General features: G+C 39.4%; 1 long non-coding RNA gene across 1 annotated transcript; it reads left to right on the forward strand.

The window, feature by feature from the left end:
• Nucleotides 1-3,497: 3,497 nt before the first annotated feature.
• LOC122179532 lies at nt 3,498-8,925 on the forward strand. Its single transcript, XR_006178724.1, has 3 exons — nt 3,498-3,579; nt 7,326-7,543; nt 8,860-8,925. It is a non-coding gene; the product is annotated as an uncharacterized LOC122179532 (long non-coding RNA).
• The last annotated feature ends 296 nt before the right edge of the window (nt 8,926-9,221 follow it).

Here is a 9,221-nt window from a genome sequence, read left to right on the forward strand (position 1 = left end):
ATTTCTTCTATGTCATGTTACATACAAAATCATTAAAGAATTTTCAAGTGCTGCACAAAAAGAAAAAAAAAATTGATAGCTTAGATCACCTATCTAATTATGCAGTAATCAGTGGTCCCTTTGTTAAGTGAACATAGTAGAAGAGTTAGATCCTGATTTGAGTTTCTCAAAATGTGTAATTGGTTCCTGTTTGTAAGAGAAGGGTCAACAAGAAGGTGGGCATCTACAAATGTGGTGCTTTGCAGTTCTCCAACTCCATGCATAGAAATAGTTCCTCATAGAAATTGTGTAGAATTTCATTATGCATCATGTGCATCATATGCAAAGCAGGTAGGAAATATGACCTGCAGGAGAAAAATGTTCTTTAGGGATATACGGCCTGCTGCTTGGTCAGATACAGAACACAGGCACCACCTTAATCCTCTGTCTGCAGTATACCTGTATAAGTGCAGGAACTACTCATTTCATCTTGATTCTAATAATCTCAACTGTTACTTGCCCATGGAAACCAAAAACCCCTGCAGAATTTGGTGTACTTTTTTATCCCACTGGACTCATATTATTACATCTGATACACATTTAAACTGAGTGTTTTGAAGTCTCATCTGCTCTCAGTCTCTTAATGACTCAACTCTTTTTTGATATTACATATTTTGCTGAGAAAAAATACTGGTTTGGGCAGGTGCATAGTACTTCACAGCAATTAATTTCCTATAATTTGCATGTTCCTTGTACACAATATTGGATTGTTAATAATGCTAAGTGTAATGCAAGTTAAAGCATAGAAGTTCATTTTCTGCTATACAAAATGACGCTTCATCAATAATTACAAAAAAAAGGTAGGACTACAGATCTTTGCACTTGTTTCTTTGACAAAGCAACATTGGAAAGTGACATTTCCATAGCACTGACACAGGATATTATATGTCTGCATTAATCTATTTTATTGTGCCTACATGTTTTGATCAGTTTTGTTTAATTTACTTTGATCGAATCAGAGAGCCATCATACTGAGGGCAATAGAGTGAGCTCATTCTGGTGTTACACTGAAATCTTCTGATTTAGGTATTTGTAACATGAATTTGTTACACAAATAATGCAAGTGTTACATTCTGCTATAAGCAGTACTGCTTTAAAGGAACCTCTTGAGAGAAATACACTGGTACTGTTTTTCCAGGATAGCTCTTGAAGCTCCAGTTGGCTGAGATTGCCATGGGTGTGTGGCACCTACGCTTTCTCACCACCCATTGTGGCTGCTAAAATTCACACTATGTGGTTTTTACAGTCCAGTTGGAGAGCAATCAGTGAGTTTAAAACTGCAGTTAGCTGCTTGAGTCGCAGTAGGCCACACTTTATCTATCCCCTTGTCTCTCTGCTACTTATTATGGTATTTTGGTGGGGCACAATTTTGCATAGCCACTGAGGTAATGACTGTGGATTGAGCCACCATAGCCCATTTCAGTGACAAAAAAGAATTAATCACATACCAGCTGACAACATAAGATATCTATTGTTTTTGCACACACAGACTGCATTTAGTAGATTGACAACTCAGTGAAATACAAAGCAGGCAGGAAAAGATGTTTGGGTTTTCTATGCTTTGAAGAATAACATCAGTAACTTTATCTTATTATGGCAGGATAGTCACAGGTACATTCAGGAGAAATACCTAAGCCTAATAGAATCATATAATTGTTGAAGTTGGAAGATACCCTTAAAGGTGGTCCAACTCCCCTGCAATGAAAAGGGACACATAATGATTTGTCTGGCTTGTATAAACATTCAAACTTAGGCTATGAGTAACTCCTTGAGTTTGGAAGTATTATTTTAAGATAGCAAAAATAAGTAAACAAATCTTTCTAGGATTGGTCTGGCCCACAAAAAGCTCATATAAAGACAAGGTGATAGACGTGATTTGACAGAATGGATGACTTTCAATTCAGAGTTGAGATATTGATTTTAAAAGTGCTTTAAGGAAGGGAACATATGGTTGACCATAACCCAAGTGAGAGGAGAACTGAGAAGTCCAGTTGGAGAATGTTTTCTGGGGCTCTTGACCTAAATATGTTGTTTGCTCTCTCCCATAAACTTCTCCCTGAAGACACCTTTTAGTTTTCCCAGTGTATGGGAACTGTTGATCACAGCCTGAACCTCTGATCAACCACCTGAGGCAAGCAATAAGTCAGCTGCCGGAGGACAGGTGAAGGCAATTCACCTGTGCTACCAGAAGGATGGAGCCGACTCCACCTCTGCTAGACCCCATTTAAGTGCTGACTGCCACTGAGGAAAGATCTTTTTTCTGGAGATTGGTCCTCATGGAATTTATTGTAAGCCTAGAATATCAGGAGCATTTTTTCATTTATTATCTTTCCACTGTGATAATCCTACTTTGCTTAACCCCTGTACACCTTTTAATTGTATACTAGGTCACTAAAGCAAAGTACTTGAGAAAAAAGTTTGTGCCTACGTTCAGTTCTCCAGGTCCTTAGTCTTCCTAGGGAGGTGATGGTCCCTTTGAGCTTCCATGGATGTTTTTTTCTCTAAGATAAGATCTTGGCACACTAGCACTCAATGGGCTGCTGTACAAAATGGAATTCAATTATTCTAATAACAGACTGTTTTGAAATACTCTTCATACTTCTTTTTTTCAAATGAACTTGAGAAACATTTCTGTTTGAAAAAGCTTTAGAGATTTGCCTGTTCTTGATAATTTGAAGGCTGCAATTTGTACGTACATCCTGATCCTGCTGTGCAAAAAGCTGGAGGAAGCCCCTGAGCAATCTGGCTATAGAAATTTTCATTCTTAGTGCCTTTACTGTAATCAAAATGTGTATTACGTGAATAAAGACTTTTTGTTTCGTTTCTTATTGTTTGTTTCCACTTTCTTCTGGTTTATTTACATCCTATAAGAAAGCTTCTTCAGACCCACGCTTTCTGCTTCATTTCATCATCAAGTGCTACCTGCAAACTCTGTAAGTGAAGCCGTGTTAGGTAGAAGCTTGGTACGATTTACATGGGATTTTTTATCAGGTTCATTGTTTCTCCACATTTGAATTCTATAACTATTTGGGACTCAGTACCCCAAATGCAGAAAACTTGTGCTGCAGGAGAACAGTTTTGGCTTAAAAGCATTTTCAGTCTACAGTCAGATTTCTCCAACTATAGCATTCTGATTTCAGATTTCCTATAAATCAGGGAACATATGCACAAAACAGAACTGAATACGTGCTGTTAAACATCTTTTTCAACTGAAAACCAAGTCCTGAGACATCTGAAAAACATCTTGGTTTCAACAGGGTCTGCTCAAACTCTTTGTCAGTCTCTCACCTGCAATGCTACTAGTGCTGATTGGAGGGAGCATGCTCATCAGCATGGAAGTTGCAGAACTAATTGTTAAGCTTTCTGCAGGTGCATTACTGAGAAGTACTTACTGGCTACATAAATGACTGTTAACTACTAGTGTATTTTCTAAGCTCTATTTGCTCCTTAGTATAAAGGGATAACTCTGTATCAGCCAAGAATTGGAAGAAGATAATGAGAAGAGTTAATAAGCAGGAGAGAGAATGACTTTTTAAACTGGTAAAGGGCGGACAGTAATAGGAAAAGAGGGAGTGGATTTCAAGTAGAAGAGGATAGGTTTAGATTAGATATAAGGAAACAATTATTTACTCAGAGGGTAATGAGGTGCTGGTACAGGCTGCCCAGAGAAGTTTTGGATGCCTTATACAAAGGAGTGCCCAAGACTAGGTTGGATGGGGCCCTGGGCAGCCTGATCTGCTGGGTGGCAACCAACCTACGGCAGTGGGATTGGAACTGGGTGATCTTTACAGTCCATTCCAACTTTGTGATGCTATGAATCTACTGGATTTTGTTGTACTGCAGGTACGATGTGAGTGACAATTTTGAAGTGTGGACTTAATGCTAAGGCAACACACTATATTTTTTACAGATTTACTTCAAAGGATTTCAGTAGTAAAGTAACTAACCTTCCAGAAAGTAATACAGTAAATGCCTATTTTTACAATTACTTGCTTAATCAGTTAATAACAAACCTTTCCATGGCTTTCCAAATTGGCGTGTATCTACATAGTATGTATTCAGTGTTTTGACATCTCTAATGAAGGAAATGCTGGTGTCTACCAAGCACTGTGTTTTGTTTGCTGTTGTTTTTTAACCTACTTTTTACCTCTTCAAGGACCATTAATTTCTGTAATGGTTTTCTGCAAGACGTGAAAGTATAGTTCTCATTTCTGAAGTTGTAGAGATAGCTTAATGATAACAAATTATACTTCGCCAGATTGCATGTGGGAAACATTTGGACTTAATTGAATCACTTGTTTCTTACAACTGCAATATCATTTGCAAATATATGTAATTATATCTATATATACTTATATATACACTTTGTACATAAATATATTCATAATCAGGTCATTCTGATCACATTTAGCAATAGGAGAAACAGGATTTCTCTTGCTTGGACTGAAGAGGCACTTTGAATTTGTGCTTATTTTCTTGTGGTCGTTAACAAAATTATAGGAAATGAGCTAAGTATTGCATCTTTTTCTTCTCATAAACATTTGTAACAGAAAGCGATCAAGGCAAAGTTAGGCAGCAAGTAGCTATCACTGTCTGTGGGGTAGAATGAATTTCTTGCTATTCTGTGATATTTATGAAAGATTTAAAAATTAACATAAAACTCCTGTTAGTGATTATCTTGACTAGAACTTGTTCCTCCATGGGAGCCTGATGCTAACAGCCTAGTCAGATTCTTTTCTTTTTATCCAATTTATTGCCTATTCTTTTCAAGGGGCTGTTCACCAGATTGTTAGTATGTTCTTTCTTGGTTCCATCTCTTGCCTACAAGTAAGAGGTAAAGTTTGTAGCTTAAAGTTGTAGCTGTTACATTTAGTCATAGATTTTACCATATTTTTTCTTTACAGGGAAGCTTTCAACATAAAATTTACAGTAATGCACCATGGTGTCAACTTCAGGAAATATGGAATGTAACAGTTAAGCCTCAGTTACTGTGATTATCCTCTACTAATCTATGGCATCTTTCCTCAATTTTACTTCCCCTCTGGAAGAATTAACATTTTACTATTCATTATTCCATCCCTTGAGATTTTTCCTATACTTAAGCATACTTGCTTGAAAGAAGATGACTGAAATGAGCAATCCCAGCACCAGCTTCAGCTGTATTTTTAAGCTCTTCTCGTTTAGAAAGACCACCCTGTACAACAAACCAGGGAGCCCTACCAAGCCCACTAAGGTACTTGATTCTGTAGCATTTTCCTGGCAATTGCTAGAGACAGAATCACTTCTTAAGACCATCTATTCCTTAAGTATGAATTTTTTTCCAGTATCGTCAATTACTTCATAATTGGGACAGTCCTCTTATTCTGCTTTCAAGTAGGTTTCTTCAATGGGGGATACTATTTGTTTCTTGAACTGGCAGGCTTTTCCTGCTTTTTAACAGTGCTTTCTCAGCTGTTTTCTGGTCCTTGTTTTTGTGATTAGCCTTTGCAGCAGGCTGGCATTACTAATCTCTGTTTTCACAGCAGCTTTGATGTATTCTACTCATATTGAGCTTCCCCATCTCTCAGTTATCCATGTTAAAAAAAAAAAAAAAAAAAAAAAAAAAAAAAAAAGCTGTAGAACTTCCTCCTGTCTTTAACAGTAGCAATTTGGATAACATTCATTACAGCTTACAGCTCTGTAAAGTTTCTGCATTATTTTGATAGGTGCCCAAATATTCTACAGTGCCTTAGTCTTAGTTTAAATGAACATTTTTGTTTTTGAAACTTGAAACTGCAAGTTACTGTTACTAAAGAATAATGGATAACCTTTAGTTCACAAGGTTACTGCCTCTCCATTCTGCTTTACTAATTCACCATTTTACTATTTTTAAAGATACTAGGAAGTCATACTGAGAAGTGTATGCATATAAAATATATATATATAAATAGTGAACACACCACTCATTCCTCCTGATTTGCCTAAAGAAGCTGAGGGTGCCCCATCCCTGGAGATGGTGAAGGCTGGGTTGGATGAGGTCTTTGGTAGCAACCAGCCCATGCCAGGGAGAGGAACTGGATGGGCTTTAAGGTTCCTTCCAACCTAAGCCACTTTATGATTCTGTGAAATTTTTAGGCTTTTTTGGGTTGGGTTATTGTATTAGGGTTTGTTTTTTTTCTTTCACAATGGCTCTGGATTCAGCCACCAGTTGTGTGGCAGCATCAGTCTGTGGCACCACCTCTGGCAGGAGCAAAATCCTCAGATAACCATAGCCACACCTGAGCAGCACCTAGGTACAAAGCTCTTTGGCTTTCTTACCCAAAGCCATATCCTGCCCAATGTTGAGGGTAAGGGCTGCAGGGCTGCACTGCCAGCTCCGCCACCTGCATGGGACTGGGAGTGCAGCAACAGCTTGCTGCAGCTCCAGGGGGCTCTTAACACAGTTGTAAATCAGTCCCCGTCATCACTTGAACATAAGTATCATAGTTTAAAATTGAGTGCGTGTCAAGTAATCAATTTACAAATATTTAGTAATGAATTGTTAGTTTCCAAATGTTGACTGATTAATAATCAACTAGTAATTAGTTAATAAATACAGCAAATATTATATAAATACAGTGTGAAATTCATAATGTAATTTCCATTTTGAAAAGTGTCTTTCTCTTCAGGGATGAAAGAGCCATTTTGGTCCTAGGTTCAGGGTTTATCAAGCAGGGCACTGGGGCTGTTAGCATGCTCCCTGTGGCCCTCCGTGGGGATCTGAGCAGGATTCATGCGTGCAGGTGGTAGGTTGCATCATTTCTGATTCTCCTCAAAGAAAGGAGCTGATGTCTGCTCTAGAGAGAGCCATGGGGAGTTTGGTTAATCCCTGAGGATAAAGCCAGGCTGCCTTGTGCAGAGGATGCTGGCAGCTGCTGCACTGCTTCTAGCAAGCCCCACATCCACCTTGGATGCTACAGGGAGTTTGCAGCTCCAGCAAAAGCTAATTGAAGCTTCTGCTCGTTATGTCAGTCTGGGCTTTGAAAGGTTGTGAATCAGTCACCGTCACAACTTGAGAATTAATATATTTTAAATAGTATAAATAATAAGTGGTTTATTGATTAAATAAAATTATAAATTGAACTAATTAGTTAATAAATATTGAAAAAATAAAACTTGGCTCAGATGTTAAGAGCAGGAATTACCATGCTCTGAGCAAGTCTCTGGCTGCGGGTGCCTGGAAGTGTCCAGTCTGCATCCACACCCATTTCCACATGGGCCTGTCCCAGAATAGCAACCATTGTGATACAGTGATTTACTTCTCCTAGGGCACCACTCAGAAAGGCCTGGCCATTGCTGGAGGAGCTCAGTCATGGCCTGTGTGAGGACATGTGTAGAGGCAGCAGTCACCCTCCTGCTCTCTGGAAGTCACTGCACGGAAAGCACTTGGAGACCCTCATGATCAGAAAAATGGCAAGAGAAGTCAAAACTAACATCCAAGAAATGCTAATAAAGCAGAAGAAACCAAAGCAAACAGAAGCTAGAGGTAAAAACAAATCTCCTGGTCAGACACAGCTGAACAAACATGAGTTTGGCACTACTGAAACAAAACAGCTCTCGGGGTGCTGCTCAGGCATTCACCTCCTCAGTGCTGAAGGCCACTAAAGCCTCACAGTCACCACATGAGATTTACTCACTACCTCTCCCTCCAGCCACTGTTTCCAGTCAGAGGTCAGTCAACGGAGAGGAAAGCTGCTCTTTATCTGAGGGTGCTTGAAATGGCATGAGGCTAGCCAGTGACAGCAGCAATATAATGCCTTCATATCTGGGAACTGAAATTTTTCTGAGGAAGAAAACAACAACAGAATAAAAGCAACTGTAATTAAGTATTTCCTCATCCATACAACATGGGCTGGAGAGTTCCCTCCTTTCCTGAGAGCTGTTCTGGGAGCTGTGGAGTTTCAGCAGCTGCAGACCTGTGCTCCCAGTTCACACACCCAGTACTCACCACTGTGACCTCCATTTACACTCTGAGAGATATTTGTTTCCTCTCCTACACTGCGTAGGTTGATCATTGTGTGCTTGGTATATTTTCCTGAGTATCTCAGTTTCATCACTTTCTACTTGCTTTTTGTATGTATGGTCTTTGGCTGAGCCTTTTCTTTTCAGCTCAGTAGTGCTTGTCTGTGAGTTTGATATTTGGGGGGTGCTTGTTCTTGAGTTTGTTTTGGTTTTGTTTGCTTTTAATTTAATTGCAGCTGGCCTGGAGTTTTAAGTCAAAATGGCAGAAGGCCATTGTCTGGTTGCAGATGTGCAGTGCTCTTGAATCTTCCAGCATCCCAAAACGTCTGAGGGACTAAGGCCTGCGGGAAGTGGAGATTGTGGTTAAATGCAGTTCATCTCTCTGTCTCCATAGCAATTATTAAATGCTTAGTGACAATAATATCCTGAAGTTAACTTAGTTAACTTAGTGTATCACCTGTGTATGGAGCAGTGGTATTTCAGCTGTGACCCCAATACCTTATCTTTTGCTTTGAGTTGTCTTCTGGGGATCACACTGAGAAGAGTGTTGTTGCAGGCAACAGGCATCCCTGCACAGCAAGATGCTGCCATCCCCCACATGAACTAACATGGCTCACAGTTTGGGCAGATAGGGAGAGGAATTGACAAGGGCACAAAATACAAATCCGCTATGTATGCATTGGAAAAGAGTTACGTGCTTAGTGATGCAACTGCTCAACCAACAGTGCCTTTGTTTCTGAGGAGATGGAATAGAACTTACGTCGTCGTTCCTGCTTCTGATATTTTTATGTTTTTATTTTTTTTCCCCTCCAAATTGTTTATAAGGACTTCTTCCCTCAGGGCACAGATCTCATGATTGCTACCCTGAAAAACCTGCTGTGTGCCAGATCCACAGGTGTGTGAGGCTGAATGGTCATCCTTCTGGTGGAATGCAAATGTGAAGTACTCCAAAAGGTAGGAGGCTTTTCTTATTATTGTTTTCCTTTGGCACTTCAATTGTTTTGGGTTTGTTTGTTTGTTATTTGTTTTTTTTGGTTCTTTTTTTCTGACCAAAAACTAATACTGACATGGAGCAGCCTGGTTGCTGGTGCATGCTCGCTGTGGCAGCAAAATGCTCTGTATGGCTTTAAAAAAAAAAATCTGGAGGGAGATGTGGGCAACTCTGTTTCTCTGAACCCGGTAAAGTAATACAGGCTGACAGG

This window comes from Lagopus leucura, unplaced genomic scaffold (assembly GCF_019238085.1).
Source record: "Lagopus leucura isolate 7727_CA_CO unplaced genomic scaffold, USGS_WTPT01 Super-Scaffold_100004, whole genome shotgun sequence".
In the NCBI taxonomy this organism is placed as follows: Eukaryota; Metazoa; Chordata; class Aves; order Galliformes; family Phasianidae; genus Lagopus; species Lagopus leucura.